Source organism: Molossus molossus, unplaced genomic scaffold (assembly GCF_014108415.1).
Source record: "Molossus molossus isolate mMolMol1 unplaced genomic scaffold, mMolMol1.p scaffold_m16_p_22, whole genome shotgun sequence".
Classification (NCBI taxonomy): Eukaryota; Metazoa; Chordata; class Mammalia; order Chiroptera; family Molossidae; genus Molossus; species Molossus molossus.
This window is the reverse complement of record NW_023425358.1, coordinates 4,274,610-4,294,117: the sequence shown is the minus strand read 5'-3', so window position 1 is coordinate 4,294,117 and position 19,508 is coordinate 4,274,610. Positions and strand designations below refer to the sequence as shown.

General features: G+C 43.9%; 1 protein-coding gene across 1 annotated transcript in view; it reads left to right on the top strand.

Moving 5' to 3' along the window:
* The first annotated feature begins 17,528 nt into the window (after positions 1–17,528).
* Positions 17,529–19,508, top strand: part of LOC118640315 (von Willebrand factor A domain-containing protein 5A-like) — a 41,254-nt gene continuing 39,274 nt past the window's right edge. The window contains exons 1-2 of the mRNA XM_036277251.1: positions 17,529–17,630; positions 19,440–19,486. The gene's annotated coding sequence lies outside the window, so the exon portion shown is untranslated. The remainder of the gene's footprint in view (positions 17,631–19,439; positions 19,487–19,508) is intronic.

The window sequence follows — 19,508 nt, the reverse complement described above, 5'->3', positions numbered from 1 at the left end:
TCTGCACTGATCTTTACTATTTCTTTTCTTCTATTTGCTCTGGGGTTTTCTTTTTGTTTGCTTTCTAATTCTTTAAGTTATGAGGTTAGACATTCAATTAGAAAATTTTCTTGTTTCCTGAGGTAGGCCTGTAGTGCTATGAACTTTCCTCTCAGAACTGCTTTTGCTGCATCCCATAGATTTTGTGTTGTTATATGTTCATTTTCATTGGTTTCCAGGAAGTTTTTTATTTTTTCCTTGATCTCCTGCGTGACCCATTCATTGTTTAATCACCTGCTATTTAGCTTCCATGTGTTCAATTGTCTTTGTATGTTCTTTTTGCAATTGATTTCTAGTTTCATGCCATTGTGATTTGAGAAGATGCTTGATATGATTTCAATCTTCTTGAACTTGTAGAGATTTAGTTTGTGTCCTATCATGTGGTCTATCTTTGAGAATGTCCCATGTGCACTTGAGAAGAATGTGAATTCTGTAGTTTCGGGGTGTAATTCTCTATAGATATCTATTAAATCCATTTGGTCTTGTGCTTCATTTAGAGTCTCTGTTTCCTTGCTAATTTTGGTCTAGAGGATCTATCCAGTGGTGTCAATGGGGTGTTGAAGTCCCTACTATGATTGTATTGCTGTCCATTTCTGCTTTGAAGTCCTCCAGAAGATTTTTAATATATTTTGGTGCTCCTATATTGGGTGCATATATGTTTATTAAGGTTGTATCTTCCTGTTGGATAGATCTTTTCAATATTATGTAATGGCCTTCTTTGTCTCTAGTTATGGTCTTCATTTTGAAATCTATTTTATCAATATGAGGATTGCTACCCCAGCTATTTTTTGCTTTCCATTTGCTTGGAAAAATTTTTTCCATCCCTTCACTTTCAACCTGTGTGAGTCTTTTGTTGTGAGGTGGGTCTCTTGTAAACCACCTATAGATGAGTGATGATTTCTTATCCAATCAGCTACTCTGTGTCTTTTTATCAGAGTACTCAGTCCATTTACATTTAATGTGATAATTGATATGTACTTATTTATTGCCATTTTTGTTTAGTATGGTTCTATGTTTCTTCCTATTTCTTCTACTATTTACAGCAGTCTTTTTAGCATATTTTGCAGTGCTGGTTTGGTGTTAATATATTCCCTTAGCATTTTTTTGTCTGGAAAGCTTTTTATCTGACCTTCTATTTTGAATGGTAGCCTTACTAAATAGAGTAGTCTTGGATTCAGATCATTGTTTTTCATGACCTTGATTACTTCATGCCATTCCCTTCTGGCCTGTAGTGTTTCTTGTGAGAAGGCAGCTGAGAGCCTTATGGGGTTTACGTTGTAGGTAACCTGTTGCTTGTCTCTTGTTGTCTTTAGGATTCTCTCTTTGTCTTTAATTTTTGGCATTTTAATTACTATGTGTCTTGCTGTGGGCCTGTTTGGGTTCTTCTTACTTGGGACTCTCTGTGCTTCTTGAACTTGAACACCTTCTTCCTTCACCAAATTAGGGAAATTTTCTCTCACTATTTCTTTGAATATATTCTCTAATCCTTGCTCATTTTCTTCTTCTTCGGGGACTCCAATGATGCAAATATTATTACATCTCCAGTTATCCCACATTTCTCTTAAGCTGTCTTCCTGTTTTTTAATTGTTTTTTCCTTTTGGTTTTATGATTGGTTGGTTTTTTTCTACCTTGTCTTCTAATTCACTGATCCGGTCCTCATTTTCCTCTACTCTGCTCTTTAGACCTTCCAATGTGTTCTTTATTTCTGATATGTCACTCTTGATCTCTCCTTGGTGGTTTTTAATTTCCAATTGGTTTATTTTCAGCATCTCTGTCTTTACTCATGCTGTTGAGCTTCCTCAAGATCATGGCTCTGAATTCTAGCTCTGTTCACTTGCCTAACTGCTCCACATTGATCTCATCTTTGATGGAGGTCTCTTGTTCTTTCTTTTGGCTTTTGTTTCTGTATTCACCATTTTGGCTATCACAGTGGGCTTTGGAGCCTGCCAAGTTTTTCCTGTGGGTATTGGTGGTCTGCTGTTTGTGGCTCCCTCTCCTATGTTTAGATGAGCGAGGGAGGACCCACGTTAAACACCACTGTCAAGTGTTACTTTCCTGGTTCGAGCTGCCAGCGCAGGAAAGGCACTGTTATCCTCCAGCTTTTTGCCTGGAGGCTATCAGTCCAGGTTACTTAAAGAGTTTTGGGTTGTTAGTTGATTGAAAAACTCCCTCCTCAGGTGCTCACCATAAGGGGATTTCTTGAGGGTGGGGCAGATGTTGGTTGTTAGTGAGCCTCAATTTGCATTTCAATGGCCCACAGGGTGGGGTTGAATCTCTGAGGGAGGGGGCTGCTGCCTCTCCGCAGAGCCCTGGGAAGGAGTAAGATGACCACAGTTCTGCGTGGCTGCAACTCAGCAAAAGCTCTGAGTGCCCTCCAAATCCCAAGTGTCCCCACACAGTTCCAATCCAGTCTTCCCACCCTCTACCAGAACCCAAGTTGAGTGGCTGTGGCTGTTTTAGCCTCTGTCCCAGCTCTGTGCTGTGGAGCCACTTGGAAGTCTAAACCAAGGGCGCCGCTCCCAGCTAAGGCCGCTGCCGAGCTGCTGACTGTGGGCTCCCAGCCCCTCTCTCGTGCTTCGCAATCCTACCAGGATTGAGTCAGTGTCCCTGGTTATATGATCCTTGCAAGCTGCTTTTCTGTTGCTTTTTCCTGTCAATTTGCCTGTGTTTTAGTAGTAATTCCAAGTTGGTCCTGGGAGACAGTCTGTGTAGCTTCCATTCACTCGGCCACCATTTTGGAATCTCCCTTTGCAGAATTTTAAATGATCTCATAGTCCCGCTGGAGCCTTGTCTATGATATATCCCAAGACCCAGGGAGCAGGAGCCTTCTGGGCAGAGGAGCAATGAAATGATGATGTTGAAAGAGTTTAGGTCTGAGAAAATAGGACACAGTAAACAAGATAATCTTTAAAGGATTGGGAATCCAAGAGCTTGTGGATTCTCCCTTGCCACACTGTTTTTCTTGTCTGGGTGGACTTCCCAGGGAACCCTCTTGCTCTCTATAGACCTCAGGGATTTGGCCTGTTTAACTGTCATTTTTATTGCCAGTTTCTACCTATTCCCTTACCTCTTAGGTTGTGAAAGAAATTGTAACATAATAAAAAGAGTACTACCTTTGATCCAGAAGTTTCTGGGGGTAAAAAAACACATCTATTCATTATTAGCTTTTAGCTCTTGAGTAGGTCAGTGGTCCTCATTGAACCTTAATATTGTCATTTATGAAATGGAGTTATGATAGTATTTCATAGGTTGATTGTGAGGATTAAATGAGGTAATGTTTATACATTTCTTGATTCATACTACATGCTTCTATTGAAATTGGATGGAGCACAGATTTCTCTTCATTGTTAGAATCTTTCTTTTACCCTCCTTTCTCCTTTCCTTATTAATTTTAAGATGAACTGTCCACCCCGCCTTTTTGTCTGTTTGGTTGGTTTAGTTTTGTTTGTTTTAACTACTAGTAACTATAGGAAAAAAGATCATGAACAAAGCCAAATCAAAGTACTATTTCTAGAGATAGAAAAATATGAGCAATCTCAGAAATATGTCTCATAATAATAGCCCATTCTCTATGGAATCAAAAAATAAAAAAATTACAGACTCTTAGGATTCAACCAGGGCAGTCTAAGAAAGGTAAGATGGAACTAACATTTAAAGAGTGATTACTTGTGCCACAAGTCTTTAATTTGATTTTATTTGCTTCCTTAATATTGGGTAGGTATTATCAGTCCACCTTACAAATAATGGCATGGATCCCAGGACTACACAATTATTTCTTTTGCACTTATTTATGCTTCTTCTTTACCTAACACAATATTTGCTGTGGTTGGTGACAATTTCCCCCTTTAAGCAATAATCAGCCTCTTCTAAGAAATTTCTGCCAAAAATGTAAATGGTTTTGTGATGCCAAACAATCTCTGAAGGAATCTGGAAGCTTTGATAGAAAAATAATAAAGATTCATTCAAGGGTCTTATAGTTTGCAAAGTGGAAACACAACTAGGAAAAAAGACAGGGGTGCTCCAAAGAAAAAAGAAAAGTTAAAATTTATTTCTTAGAGCAAAAAGTACATTTTTGAATTATCAGTCCTGCATTACTGCCCTGAGACTGGTCCAGGACAGCTAGATGCCAGGCAGTCAGCATAATAAATGCTGGGTGGTCTGGAAGGTGGTGTCTGATGTCTGGTCATCTCTGGAGAATGGATGTGAGGTAATCAGTGGCCAGAACACATGAGTCCTTTAAGGGGTTGTACATCCAGGCATTGACACGGGAGTGAAAGTTTAAAAAAAGTAAGTTCCCAGGCTAGTTAGAATAAGAATGGAGTCTTTCCACATGCCTCAGTCTTTATAATGTTTAAAATTTTAGCAGCTAAGTTAAAGTGTCCCCAGTTTACATATTCCCTGTCTTCACTCTTTCCTCAGTGACCACAGCCATTATTCCCGTTTGAGAGTCAAGGTGTCTGCGTTACCATGTAACATACTTGGCACTGGTTTCTAATAGTACTCAGTACATAATAGATTTTTTTCCATCTTATCTATTATCCATCCATCTATAGTAAGTTTCAGTTGGGCTAGTTTTCATGTGATCTCTCCAAACATAAAATTTGCATGTTACCAGTGATCATATGAAAATTATGTCTAGTCATTGTAGTTGCTACCATCAGTAGATCAGGTAAAAAAATGCTTATAAGACTTGTGTGCGTTTCTGACATTTTCTCTTTTTGAAATTTGTCTGATAATATCTACAGTGAATAGCAATCATAAGGCCTATGAGTATATACAGCTATCAATATTTATATGCATTTTATTATTAATCAAATAATTTTATGCATTTGGGCATTTATTTACATAAAGGTATATAAGTTTTAAGAAGATATGAAGGGTTCAAGAACACTAGGAAATCCTAGATGAATTTCTATGGAAACATCAGAAGAGAAACAATAAACAAAACAGAAGAATTAAATGAAATTCCATATTAATAGACAACGGCAATAAATGAGGGGATGAGCAAAACAATGTATTGAAAGCCTGTTTCAGACCAGTGCTAAGTATTCTACGTGGTGCACAAATAGTCTTGTTACAGGAAGGGAAAGGTTTCTCAGAACTGGACATAAATAAGCAGCCTTCGGTGATCAGCACACACTGGCATAATTTAGGGCACATGAGTTACATGGATGGGTACTGAAATAAGTTGGATAATGTTCTCATAATGTATAGTTCTTTTTTCCTTTTTATGCCAATATGCTTTTCATATTTTTTTTAAAAAAGATAGTTTTCTTAAGATTGTGCTGTTTTTATTGATCATAATCAGGTCGGGTAAGGATTGTGTGGCACAGGGCCCAAGTAACTGTTATAAATCATGGAAAAAAAAGTATTACTCTTTTTTGTAAAAGTCTATGTAGCAGTTCTAGTCCATGAACACTTTGGAGAATTAGGGTTCTTCTGTCTTGCTGCTTCTCCAGTCTTATGGGTTATCAGGATCATCCTCATGGTCCAGAAAGGTGCACAATATATTTTCATTCCCACCAGAGTGGGAAGAAGGGAAGTGGAGGGGAGGCCATACTCTTTACTTTGAAAGGGTGTGATGAAGTGTTGCACACATGATTTTTTGTACCTCATAGTGTTGTGATGTGTGAGCAAGATAATCAGAGATGCACAGCCAAATTATAAATAAGAGGAGCACTTTATTCACCAGCGGGCTGTGGAGGGCATAGTCTCACAAAATCAACAGCTCTGGACATTCTTGAAGTTCGTTTATAAAGACCAAAAGCACACCCTCTTGATGCTGCTTTGGCGTCATTAAGGGGGAAACTGATATTGATAAGGGGAATGAGGATCTGTTACAAAGGTCAGGATAATCCTTAATCACATATTTTTGTGTTTTTTTCTGGGTTTCCCAAGGCTATTACTATCCATTTATCTTTATGGTTACAGTTCCTTAAGGTCATGGTGTATGGATGAGTGAGGGTGTGTACTGCTGGTCAGAATGGAGTTACTTAAATTAAGTAGTGTAATTCATTCCCCACTGGTTTTATGTACACGAGTCAAATTGTTGACTCTCCTTCCTCCTCTGAGACAGGGTTATATTGTTCCTTAACTACAAGGAGTTTTACATAATTTATTCTCTTCTGTATAGTTTTGATAAGGCAATTGACAAGGTAGGATCCATTGGTCAGGGCTAAGAGCAAGAGAGCGAGGGACCTTGCTACTGCAGACAGGAGGGTTGTCGGCCAAGGGGACTAATAAAACATTCTTTGGAACTAATTATCAGATTGTCTTCATTTATCTTCCCTTTCCTCAATGTTCTTTCTCACTAAGGATATTAACTTTGTCCCAGTTACTCCCTTTACTACATCCCATACTGTTATCCCACCACCAGGGACAAGCTCTCCCTCTCTCACTCAATGTCCTATTTTCTTCTCTTCTTGAGTATTCTTCCAATGTCATATCTTCCTGTAATATGTATGTCCCTTTCTTTTTTCCTTTTCAGCTTTTCACTTTCTCTATTCTTTCTATTTTTGCTTCTTTCCTCTACACAATCCTTCTTCAACTTGCACAGGCCCTCTGTGATTTACACAATCCTTTTTCAATTGCACAGACCCTAATACACAGATTCTAATACTCATGAGAGTCTTATTTTTAGGAGGTCTGGAGAGGCTTGGACTGTCCATTTTGCTTTTTCCCACCTTCAGCCAGGAAATGGTACAGCCAGGTCAGGATGTCGTTGTCCTTGACAACCACTGGTGTAGTGAGGATGACAGTGTATGGTATCTTCAAAGCCAGATTTAGTCCCTGGGTGGTGAACTTCTTTACTCACACCAAGTCCCTGGGCTGGAACGGGTGCAAAGCGTCAGAGTTGGGCCCAGGCAGGGCGTTGTGGACATGTTTTTGGATAGCTTTCTGGGAGGACTTCAGGGCCTGCAAGAACTTGCAGCCTTCAATTCTCTGAGCTTTGGAAGAATGGGAGGAGGTCTACCATACATAATTTCATAAGGGGAGAATCCCTCCTAGTAGGGGGTACATCTCACCTGTAAGAAGGCTAAGGGGAGCAGAGTGGTCCAGTTTTTACCAGTTTTTAAAGTAAATTTTGTAGTAATTTTTAACTACAATGATGGCTGTCTCTGTTTTGGTAGGGTAAGCCTCAACCCACCTAGAGAAAGTATCTAAGTAAACCAGGAGGTATTTATGTCCTGATGCTGGGTATTTAACTTCTGTAAAATCTACTTTCCAATGTTCCCCTGGGAAAGTCCCCTGAGTCCAAATTCCCAGGGGAGCTTTTATACCCTGCTTGGCATTAACCTGGGCACAGGTAGTGTACCTGGACACAGTGCCGTCCACTATACTGTCTAAATTGGGTATGTAGAACCTGCCTCTCAGCAGTTCAGTAAGCTTGTTGTAACCCAAGTGGGTAGTCTTGTGCAGCTGGTTGACTAAAGTCCGAACTAGAGCCTCTAAGACCAACAATCTCCCATCTGGCAGTGTCCACCATCCATTAATTTATTTTATGGCTTGTTTCTGCTTGACTAAGTCATTTTCTGACCTAGTGTGTCTGGAGAGGCCCCACTGGTTTTAGGGATGCCTCTCGAGATTCCTGGTCCACTGCACAATTTCCCTGTGCCTCTGTGGAGTTCCCCTTTTGATGTCCTTTACAATGTACAATAGCCACGGCCTTTGGTAACCTAATAAGGCAAGAATTTCTTCCTTATCTTTAATATCCTTTCCAGCCAAGGTTAATAATCCTCGTTTCCAGTAGATGATGCTATGCACGTGCGTTGTGGCAAATGCATATCTGCGGTCAGTGTAGATGGTTACTGACTTTCCCTTGCCCTGTTGGAAAGCCTGGATTAGGGCAACTAGTTCTGCTCTTTGGGCCAAAGTTCTCCTATTCAAAGTCTGTGACTAGATGACATGATCCAGAGTTACTGTTGCTGCCCCAGCATACCTGATTTTTTTCCTGGACATAGTTGCTCCCGTCTGTGAACAATACCTCATCTGATGATGGCAGTGGGACATCCTTGAGGTCTGGGAGGGCAGTCTGCACTATGTTATTACCTCCAAGCAGTCCTGTAGAGGTTCCTCTGGGTCATCATCCAGAAGCAGGCTGGAAGGATTGATGGCCAACATCTTATGGACTTGACGTGGGGCTAGGCTGAAGTGGCAGTGACCAGCAATCAAACAATCACTAGGGGAGATCATGTCCGAGTACAGGGTATTGGCCCTCCAGCATGATCAGAAACAAATGAGTCACAGTATTTTTCCCAAGATCTATAGTCCTCTTTGAAGTCCAGGGGTAGGTTAGGGCCCAATTTGCTCAGTCAGGACTGAGTAGGCTGCAGCAGTATCTACTAGGTAACTAACCAGTTTGTCCCTTACTTGTATTGCTACCCTGGGCTCCTGGCAGCTCAGTTGGAAGGAGCCTTTGCCCTGTCATTCTTCTAAGTCAAGGATGGCATTTTACTTTGTTCCTCTATCTACTTGTACTTACTTTTCTTAACCCTTTGATCTAGCTACACCTCACCTTTCCTTCTAAACCTGACTTTGCCCTCATCTTTCCTATTCCTAATCGGGACCTAGGCCTGCTGTCCTGACCCTACCTTATGTTTTCCTTCCTAGGGTAATCCTTTTCCTTGGGCCCTGTTTCCCTTAAGGCTGATATTATTACCTTTGCTATTCTTTTATCTTGTTTTTCCCCAGGGATGTCCCTATTATTACATATCTTTTGAGCTATTTCAACCAATTGGGCCTTTAGGTCTAACAGGAGAACATGGTGAAAAGCATAAAAGGAAGCCTTCCTCCCAGCAGTATTTGGGTCCCACCACAGGTGGAGGAATGGGAAAATTTCCTCTGACCCCGGACTTCTAAAAGGACACAGGAAAGGGAAGTGGTGTCCTAGTGCATGTGTTCATGTGGGGCAGAGTATTTTTCAACTCTCTTCAAGAGCTCTTTGTGCCCACGCTACTTCAATTTTCCAAAGTTAAGAACCCCACAGGAAGCCTGCATTGCTGCACTTGCTGCCACCAAACAAGCGGTGAACAAGCTTCCAGGCTAGCACCGAAGGAACACACCCCTTCTGTGGCTGTACCGCCCTCCCAAGGGGACCCTGTGGCTTCCGGGTGAGTGCCTGATCACTGCATGCCCCTTGCCACCTTCCCAGGGTAGATGGGGAGGCTAGAGGTCCAGTGGCAGTGGCAGGCTCCTGGAGGCTACATTGTGCTGCTCCCACTGCTTGGTGTTGCTGGTGCCAGTGCCAGTGCACTGGGGGAGATTCACCTCCTCTGATGGGGGTGGACAGATGGGGTTTCCTGTCTTCAGGGTTTTTGGGGGGTCCAGTTCAAAGCCCACTACCAGTATTAGACTAACTGTAACAAAGTTGAGGGAGACACAGTAGGGAGGTAGACAAGGACAAAACAAAAGAAGACACACAAAACAGAAACTTTTGCTTTGTTCACCTGGCTGCTCCCCTTGCAGAGTGCAGGTTGGGACTTACACAGGCTTTGTAACAGGCATTGTGAAGCACTGTCATTTATGCACATACTCACACAATTCAAACTTTCATCCAGAAATTTCCTATCCTGAGAAGCGTCTATGCCTCTTGGGAGGTGATCAGACTCCCCGTCTGCCCCAGAGACAGGCCTGAGGAAACAAAATTTGCCAGATTTGAACCCCTCCTAATGACTTAGGGGGATTCCCCGGAAAGGAGAGTTTCCACCTTGTCCAGCTCTCTTACTCTCATCCAGATAGACTGGTCACCCAGAACTTACCTCCGGAGGCTTTCTTACCAGGTCTCCTAAAGTCTTTTGAGGATGCCTTGGCATCTCCTGGCTGCTCATTGAAAACCTAAGTAGGATCTTTGGAGCCCCAGAACGTCTCAGGTGGTATCTCCCCTAAAGACCTCTAGGTGTCCGGCGGCCGGACCAGGAGAGGCCATCCATCCTAGGCATCTAGCCCATGGTGTCACAAAGCACCAGGGATCTTGCTGGGGCCTCCAAATGTTGTAATGTGTCAGCGAGATAATCAAAGACTCACAGCCAAATTGTAAATGAGAGGAGTGCTTTATTCACCAGCAGGCTGCGGGGGGCATAGTCTCCATAAATCAACAGCCCCGAACATTTTTGCAGTCCATTTATAAAGACCAAAACCACATCCTCTTGATGCTGCTTTGGATTCATTAAGAGGAAACTGATACGGATAGGGGGCATGAGAAGCTGTTACAAAGGTCAGGGCAATCATTAATCACAGTATTTTTATGTTTTTTTGTGTGTTTCCCAAGGCTATTACTATCCATTTATCTTTATGGTTACAGTTCCTTAAGGCCATGGTGTTTAGATGAGTCAGGGTGTATACTGCTGGTCAGAATGGAGTTACTTAAATTAAGTAGTCTAGTTCAATGGGACAAAATTGAGCATATGGTCACACATAGCTGTAAGAGAGGTTAGGACATGTCTTTATTCTAGATGACCATAAACTTGACTAAACTATTGTTTTGAATTTAAGAATCAATATTGGAGAATACTTAGCAACGTTAAGTCGCAAGGACAGATTTTTGAGTGGAGATGCCTAATGTAAAGTGACCTCTATTTATTCTCTACTGTACTACATGTTTTATTTTCTTTAAGCACTTTTATACTGGATATTTTTCTTCTTTTTCATTTTCTTATTCATTTATTTATTTGTTTGTTTGTTGAATATTTTCTTCCCCTGCAACGTAAGCTCCAGGTAGAAAACTTTCTGTCTTGTTATCACCATCAGGCTAATGTCGAGAGCAATGCCTGCATAGAGTGAACACAAGATAAATATGTGGAGTAAAATAATGATTTATATGTTTTTCTTTCAAAAATTTGATCACTGGATTCAATAAATAGTTTATATAAAAGAGTAAAATTATTTTATTGTGTTTAAACAAAATATGAATAAGCAGTAAAAATACAATCATATTTTAATAGTTATAAAGGTCTGTTTAATATTATGCTAGGTTCAGAGACTTCTAATATAATTGCTCTTCCAATAACCAGCATGGTATGTACGTTTCCTGATTCATACCTGAGTTCTTTCTAAATGAGCTGCCATATCTGACCTGTGGCAGACTTCTAGTTCTCCCCTCTTTGTCTAGCTGGATCATGGATTCTGCCCACATTCCCACCTCTTCTCTGTTGTTACCCAGAATCCTTAGCCAACAGAAAGAAGTTATAACCAGAAGAAACAATACCGGATGTGGTTTCTACCAAGATAAAAAGATTCTTCCCTTTCACAATTAGTTTGATACATGTAAAGAACATGGTTCTAGGGCATAATGCTGATAAAGCAGAATATGTGCTTCTATTGTGCTTTACTGTGTGTGTGTGTGTGTGTGTGTGTGTGTGTGCATGTGTGTGGAGGGGTTCATTTTCACATCTGTTAAGATCCATTGGGTTTCTAAAAACAACCCAAGCCCTGGCTGGTGTGGCTCAGTGGTTAAGCATCAGCCTATGCACCCAGAGGTTGCCAGTTAGATTCCCTGTCAGGACACATGCCCAGGTTGTGGGCTTAATCCCCAGTTGGGGAGCATGCAAGACACAGCCAGTCGATGTTCTGTCTCATGGATGTTTCTGTCTCTCCCCCTCTCCCTTCCTCTCTAAAATCAATAAAGAAAATAAATTAAAAAAATAAATACAATAAAAACAACCCAAAGAGGTATAGGTATGTCATTATTTATATTTTACAAATAAGAGCACAAACTCAGAGAGTAAACATGCCCCAGTGAATAAATTGCAGAAACTGAAATCAACCTGAGTCTTCAGTACATATATTCCTTCCCCTTGCAGATCCCCCACAGCGATGTGACTTTCTTTAAGGCGCAGATGTTATAGGTCCCTTTAAACCCATTTCTCATTTGAGAAAAAAAGGGCAGCTCGCTGCCCAAGTTTACCAAATTTCATGTAAACATACTTTTTGAGGTTCGAGTAAAACTTACCTGTTTTCAATGTGAAAATAAAATATAAAAACTATTCTTGCAGGTATTTCTAAACAGAACTTGTCTCTAATCTTAATGTAACATAAATGTATACAATGATCAGTATTTAGTAAATGTTTCTTTTTGGTAAATTTCAAAACACAGAACATGACATTTGGCATAAAAATATCGTCTTTCCGCCCTGGCCGGTTTGGTTCAGCGGTTAGAGCGTCGGCCTGCGGTCCAGAGAGACCCGGGTTCGGTTCCCGCTAAGGGCGCGTGCCTTGGTTGCAGTTTGTCCCCGGCCCTGGTCGGTTGTGCGGGTGGCAGCCACTCGATGTGTTCCTTTCGCGTCGATGTTTCTCTCTCTCTCTCTCTCTGTTCCTCTCTCTCCCTCCCACTCTACCTGAACGAAAAATGTCCTCGGGTGAGGATAAAAAAAAAAAAATATCGTCTTTCCCTCTGGATCTTCCTGCTTCCTTGTCACTGTGCGAGCAGCACACTGAGCAGCAAACTTGGCAGCGACCAGCTGGCCTGTGTTTCCCTGATGTTGGTGGTGTGCTTTTGGGGAAATGTCTTCCCGACAGGCAAAGAGGTGTGACATCATCAGAGCATGGGTGACCTCTAGGACATTGCTGCCCTGGCTCCTGATGCTTTCCCAGCATTCCTTCAGTCAGCGTCAGTCTGAAGTGGACGTGGCTGATCCCGAGCTCGGGATTGTCCTTCTTGATCAGGATGTAGGAGCTTAACACTGGAATGTTTAGAACAGGGTTGGGAACGTTTCTTTCTGCCAAGGGCCACTTGGATATTTATAACATCACTCCAAGACCACACAAAATTATCAACTTAAACGTCAGCCTGCTATAGTTGGTGAAACATTTAATTAACTCACCCCTATGTGATGTGATGGCTGGAACTGCTTCTCCTTGGTGAGGCTGTGATGTCCGCTGGTACGGATGCCGCTGCTATTCCCAACTGCTTTTCCAGGTTTGCGTTGGTCAGTCTGGAGCACAGTTGACTCTGTGATGGTAAGTTTTGAAAAGAACTTCTCATAGCAGTAAGTTGTTCCGAAAACACAGATACATGTTTCAATGCATGTCTCCTCCAAGTGGCAAATTCATCATTGCTTAGGTAACGTTTCTAGAACTCAAGCTCATCTTAGCTTTGCACCTGAATGATTTTGTGTTTTGGGTTATCAGGGACATCAGCTGGTTCCATATCGAATGGTGTAGTAAAGATGTTTAATTGCATTTGTTTACTTTTCACATCCTTGAGTCTTTCACTAAATGCCTCAATTAGTTTTGCATCATATCCAAGTGTCATAAAAGGCTTTTGTCCTTCCAAAGTGGGAAAATGCACAGTGTTATTCTTTTGTAGTTGCACTTTCCACAGCCTTAATTTAGCTTCAGATGATTTCGCGTTTGAAATCAGGGAGCTACAAAACTGGTTGTGGCCCTACAGCTTGACATGAAGCTCTGAGAGGTACTTGGTAATGTCCACCATGAACACTAAATCACACAACCACTTGCTATCATTGAGTTCCCTGACAGATTTTTCCTTCATTTCCATGAACTGCTTGACTTTATCCCAAAGTTCCTAAAACTTCATGAACATGTTTCCATGACTCAGCCACTGCACTTCATGGTGATAAACAAGGTCACCATAGTCAGAGTCCAGATCATTCAGTAACTCCTCAAACTGGCAGCAGTTAAACCCCTGCCCTTGACAAAATGTATGCATGACACTACTGTTGACATCATATTGTTGAGCCGCAATGACTGTGCACAGACACTTTCTTGGTATATGATGCTGTAGCATAGAATTGAGTCACTTGGAACATGACTGAGATGATTTAGTTCTTTCTTGACAAATGCAATGAACCCTTTTTATGAGCCAACCATGGTTGAGCTCCATCTGTAGGAAGGCCACTTTTCAAATGTTATCTTAAGTTTTTTCATGGATAAAACAAGACTCTCAAACAAATTCTCACCTCTTGTAGGGTCATGCATGGCTTCCAGGGACAGCAGTTCCTCTCGTGTGTCAAAGTCTGCATTTACCTCCAGAACGAAAATGGCCGGTTGGTCAGTACTTGTTATGTTCATTGTCTTGTCACAAGCCAGAGATTAAAATTGGAATTCTCCTGCAGAATCCTTCAGTGTTTTTCCAATATCTTGAGCTAAACTGGTAATCAGATCTGGGAAGGTTCTCTTGAGATAAACTAACAATGAAACAATTTTACTTTGTCTGGTGCTAACAACTCCTCAGCAGCCACCATGCGCTCTCACAGACTCTTCCTCTGCATGAGGTCTCAGCATCTTTGCAGTTAGCTCACTCACTACATAACTAGTCTGAATAACATTGTCTCTGTTACAAGGAGGCCTAGTGAAAGTAGCTGGTTGTGATTCCAAACTCTGCTCAAGAGCATTGATTTTTATGGAGATGCGTTTGGCTTCTGAAGCCACTGAGTTGAGTGTGTTTTGAGCTGCAATGATGCTCCAAGTTGGCTTTTTCCATTACTGTTAATGCATTACCACAAATTAGGCACATAGGTTTGCCTTTGGCTTCAACAACAAAAATAATCATTTGATCATTTCTCTTGGAAAGATCCACACTCTGCACCGATTTTTCCTTTCTTTACAGTTGCCATTTGTAGGATGTCACACCACTTAAGTTTTAATAACTGTCCAGTGTGTGTGTCACCAGTGATACAATTATTTTGCTTTGATCGCTGTTCTAATCCAGCTTCGGATTTGGAACATATCCAGCGTTTGTTTCATCAACTCTTGAGGTTTTCTATGTACTGTAATTTCCTTAATCTCCATCCGAGATTCAGTTTTTGCGAGGATTGATGATCATGGATAAAGGTTGGGTTGGAGTTTTCATCTGTGCTCACAAAGAAGTTGACAACACTGTCGTCAGTCGTCAGAGGCAAGGTCATGGACCTGCGAGGAGTCATCTCATGTCATCTCATCTCATCACAGGATCGCCACCGTTTCGCCACAGTGTGTTAACACTTTGTTTTGTTTTTTTTTTCTTTATTGATTTTAGAGAGAAAGGAAGGGAAAGGGAGAGACAGATAGAAACACTAATGAGAGAGAACATTGACTGGTTGCCTCCCGCATGCCCCCACTGGGGATTTGGCCCACAACCTGGACATGTGCCCTGACCAGCAATAGAACTGGTGACCTCTTGGTGCAGGGTCGATGCACAACCCCTGAGCCACACCGGCCGGGCTGTGTTAACACTTTCGAAATGTCTACACTGCCAACCTGCCTGGCACTCACTGTGCTCTGAGTCCCTGCCACGCTGGCAGACGGGCTGTGGGGAGCTGACAGAGGCATGTGTCTGTCCTGCATGTACTCGCATGTGTACTGTCTATCCCTTCATGGCCGTGCCTTGCTTGGCCCTTAAAATTTACATTATTATTATGATTCACTTACTGTAAACTTCTGTTGCTATGAGAAAAGCTCCTAGATATATTGAATTTTGATTCCCACCTGCGGTTGCCTTGGCAGGGCCAGACCAAATGATTTCGTGGGCCTTGTACAGCCAGAGGGCCAGACGTGCCCAACCCTGGTTTACACGGTGGTGAAAGCATCTGCTATACCACACCTTGTGCCCTTTGCGCTGAGTGGATGAAAAGTGAGCATTTGATCAGCCGAGTGCCCTGCTCCCATGTTATCCTTATAATCCACAATGACACATGGCTTCTAGGTTCTCCTCCCATTTCTGTCGTCTGCTTCCATCACAGCGTCGCAGTGAGAACATTATTGCCTCCTCTGGTCCCTCCATCCCAGCACCATAAGTTCGGCACAGAATCTGGGGTCCGTCATCCCCTTGGCGATCCTCTTTCAGATCATTGGCACCTGTTTTCTGTTCTGACAAGCTGTCCCAACTGCAGCAGGCCTGTTTTGATGTAATTCTCTGAAAAACTTGGGAGGTCTATAAAAGTGATCAGGAAGACACAATATCCTTGGCCAAGGAGCTCATCAACCAAGGTAAGAACAATGCTGGCGATTTCAGACCATCAGCTGAAAGTTTCAAGTTCTTGTTGGGCCCTGTTTGAACAAGCACATTCCACACATAACAACATTGACTTTCCCAAAGTACATAGACCTTGACACCAAATCATGCTCATTTCGTGGGGACGTACTGCTTCATAGCTAATGGCCTCTTGAACAGCATCAGTGATTCATCGACTGCAATGCGTCTCATTGGAGTGTACGATTAAACACTTATTTACAGAAAGCTAAACATAGGCTTGATCTTCTACAATGAAATCTGGGCCTTTGATTGACCAGCGAAAATGAATGAATTGTGGACAAAATGCAGGCAGGGAAGCTTAAGTAAAAATCCTTCACCAGTTGAAATTTGCCTGATCGAGAATTACTATATTTTGTAAATGGAAATACCACTACTAAAAATAGAATGCTAAAGGTAGAATGGTGTCTTTTGTTTCCAAAGACTACTAATATACTAGAGTGATTCAAAAATAATAATAAAAAGTGAGATATTTTGTGACAAATGTTGGGGGAAAAGATAAGACTGTTGTATACCCGTTATCTCAGGTAAAATGCTGGGGAGTATTTTCCAGGCAAATGGGAAATTGATTAAATAGAAAAGACACAGGAAAATTTATCACTTCTAGTGCCCTTTAGGCAGGAATATAAGCACAGATACTCTCAGTGATTTACATTCTTACCCCACCAAAACTGGATTTAATATCCAGATGAAAAATGCGTGATTCATGACTGTAGACTTAATCCCAGTGTGCATTGCCCTGGCTCCTCATCACCACCCTCATGTCCTGGGAGGGTACAATCTGGGGCAAATGACTGATTAGAGCTAAATCAATGACATAAAGCCCACAGAGCTCAGGCCCAGCACAGAGGATTACTAGCAGAGCCTCATACCCAATCCTTTGGCAATTAAGTCTATTCCAGAAAGATGCAGTTTTTTGCCGTTGATGATGCTACTATTACAGCATTTCCCCTTGAAAAACGAATGTCCCTTCCCTTTGCCTGTCCTCTGATTATCCCTTACCCTGGACCAGGCACAGGAAAAAGAGCAAACATCCCAGGGTTGAAGAACTTTCCTTTGATTCAGAGACAGGCGAATGTTAGAATATTTGTTTAAGAATTTCAAAGACAAATATCACATGATCTCACTTATTTCTGAGATATAATGGACAAAATAGACCCAGAGACATAGAAGTAGGGTTCAGACTGACACACCTCAAAGGAGGGGGGAGGAGGGATGGGAAGAGATATCCAATGAACTTATATGCATGTATGCAGAACCAAGGGACATAGACAACAGTGCTGGGGGAGGAGGGGGGCGAGGAAGGTGTCAATGGGGGAAAAGGGGAAACATCTGTAACTAAAATAAATTAATAAATAAAAAAAGGAATTTCCTCTCGATCCCTTAAGTCATTGGGTTGCTATTTTGTAACCGGTCCCTAGGAGTGGGCGGGTCATCCTGGAAATTTGATTGCAGTTGTTTTCTTTTTGCAGTGACTCAGGGTTGCTGACTGCCAGACTCTGGGCGTGGACCTGGGGCTTGGATCTGGGGCTTGGATGGCAGGACTTGGTAGCTGACCAGCTGCACTGGGGCCCTCTATCAGGGCGTGGACTGCAGGACTCAGGGCTCAGCCTGCAGGACTTGGTAGGTGACCATCTGGGCTGGGCTCTGCTAACCTCAGAGGACTGAAACCCGCCATCCCAAGTCCCTTCCCCTGCTTCCAGGACTCTTAGGGCTGGTTTCCCTGAGAGCCCAGGGTACAGAATTTAGCCCAGGTGTGCGGTTCCCATGGCATCCTACAGGTGTGGCGGGTCAGAGGGATCTTGTGGGGCGGGTCAGGGGATCTCCTGGGGCGTGGCAGTGGGACTTAGCCATCTCCTAGGAATCTCGCCGCTTTTCCTACTTTCCTTCTCTTTCACTCTCCTTCTGTCATTGGTCTTCTCTCGCCTCTCCCTGCCAGCCCTTCACTGAGACAGTTTTTCCTGTTTCGTGTAACTGTGTGCTGTGGAAATGGAGCCTCAGGCCTCCCTCCCCCAATCCCAACCCTGTTGCAGCCCCTAAACCCTTCCCTTCTGTGAACACCTGGCCGCCCAAATTGGAGGTCTGGAAACTGACCTTTAAATCACTTTCAGTTTCTATGCAAGCCCCACCGGGCACCCAAATGTCCTGAGAGGCTGGAACCCTGTTCCCCAGGGGCCACAGGCCTCAGGGTATGGTGCAGCCCAGCGCAGCCTCCCATGCAGGGCCAGACTCAGGAGCCTGACTCCTGCCACAGCCTCCATCCTCCCAGGCAGCTGGTCCTCTCTGGGGAGGCTTTATCCTCCCAGGGCATCCTTGGAGCCCCCAGGGCATCCTCTGTGCTCCCAGGCCTGCCTGGTCCTCCCAGGGAATTCTCCATGCTCCCAGGGCACCCTCTGTGCTCCCAGGCCTGCCTGGTCCTCCCAGGGCATCCTCTGTCCTCCGGGGGCTGCCTGTCCTCCCAGGGCATCCTCTGTGCTCCCAGGCCTGCCTGGTCCTCCCAGGGAATTCTCCATGCTCCCAGGGCAGCCTTGGAGCCCCCAGGGCATCCTCTGTGCTCCGGGGCTGCCTGTCCTCCCAGGGCATCCTCTGTGCTCCCAGGCCTGCCTGGTCCTCCCAGGGCATCCTCTGTGCTCCCAGGGCAGCCTTGGAGCCCCCAGGGCATCCTCTGTCCTCCGGGGGCTTCCTGGTCCTCCCAGGGCATCCTCCATGCTCCAAAGGCATCCTGGACCTCCCAGGGCATCCTCTGTGCTCCGGGGTCTGCCTCCTCCCAGGGCTGCCTCCATGCTCCAAGGGCAGCTTGGTCCTCCCAGGGCATCCTTGGAGCTCCCAGGGCATCATCTGCGCTCCCAGGCCTGCCTGGTCCTCCCAGGGCATCCTCTGTCCTCCGGGGGCTTCCTGGTCCTCCCAGGGCATCCTCTGTGCTCCCAGGGCATCCTCTGTGTTCCCAGGGCAGCCTTGGAGCCCCCAGGGCATCCTCTGTCCTCGGGGGGGCTGCCTGGTCCTCCCAGGGAATCCTCCATGCTCCAAAGGCATCCTGGACCTCCCAGGACATCCTCTGTGCTTCCAGGGCAGCCTTGGAGCTCCCAGGGCATCCTCTGTGCTCCAGGGCTGCCTGGTCCTCCCGGGGCATCCTCCATGCTTCCAGGGCATCCTGATCCTCCAAGGGCATCCTCTGTGCTCCCAGGGAAGCCAGGTCCTCCTTAGGCAGCCTGGTCCTCCCATCTGCCACTGGGGCAGGTCTGTGACCTAGGCAGCCACTGTGCCCAGTCTGCCTACCTGCTGTAGGCGCATCTGTGAAATGCCACCCCGCGGGAGGGAGAATGAATTCTGACCCAGCATAGTTTGTACTGGGAAGGGTGCAGAATAGCAAATTTCCCCTGTGAGGGGTTTGTTCTGGTGGTAGAACCCTGAAAGAAGCCTGTTTCTTTGTAGGAGATACTCGGCCTCTGTTCTGCCTCTTCACCCGAAAGCCACCCTTGGTGAGTACTGCCCAGAATTACA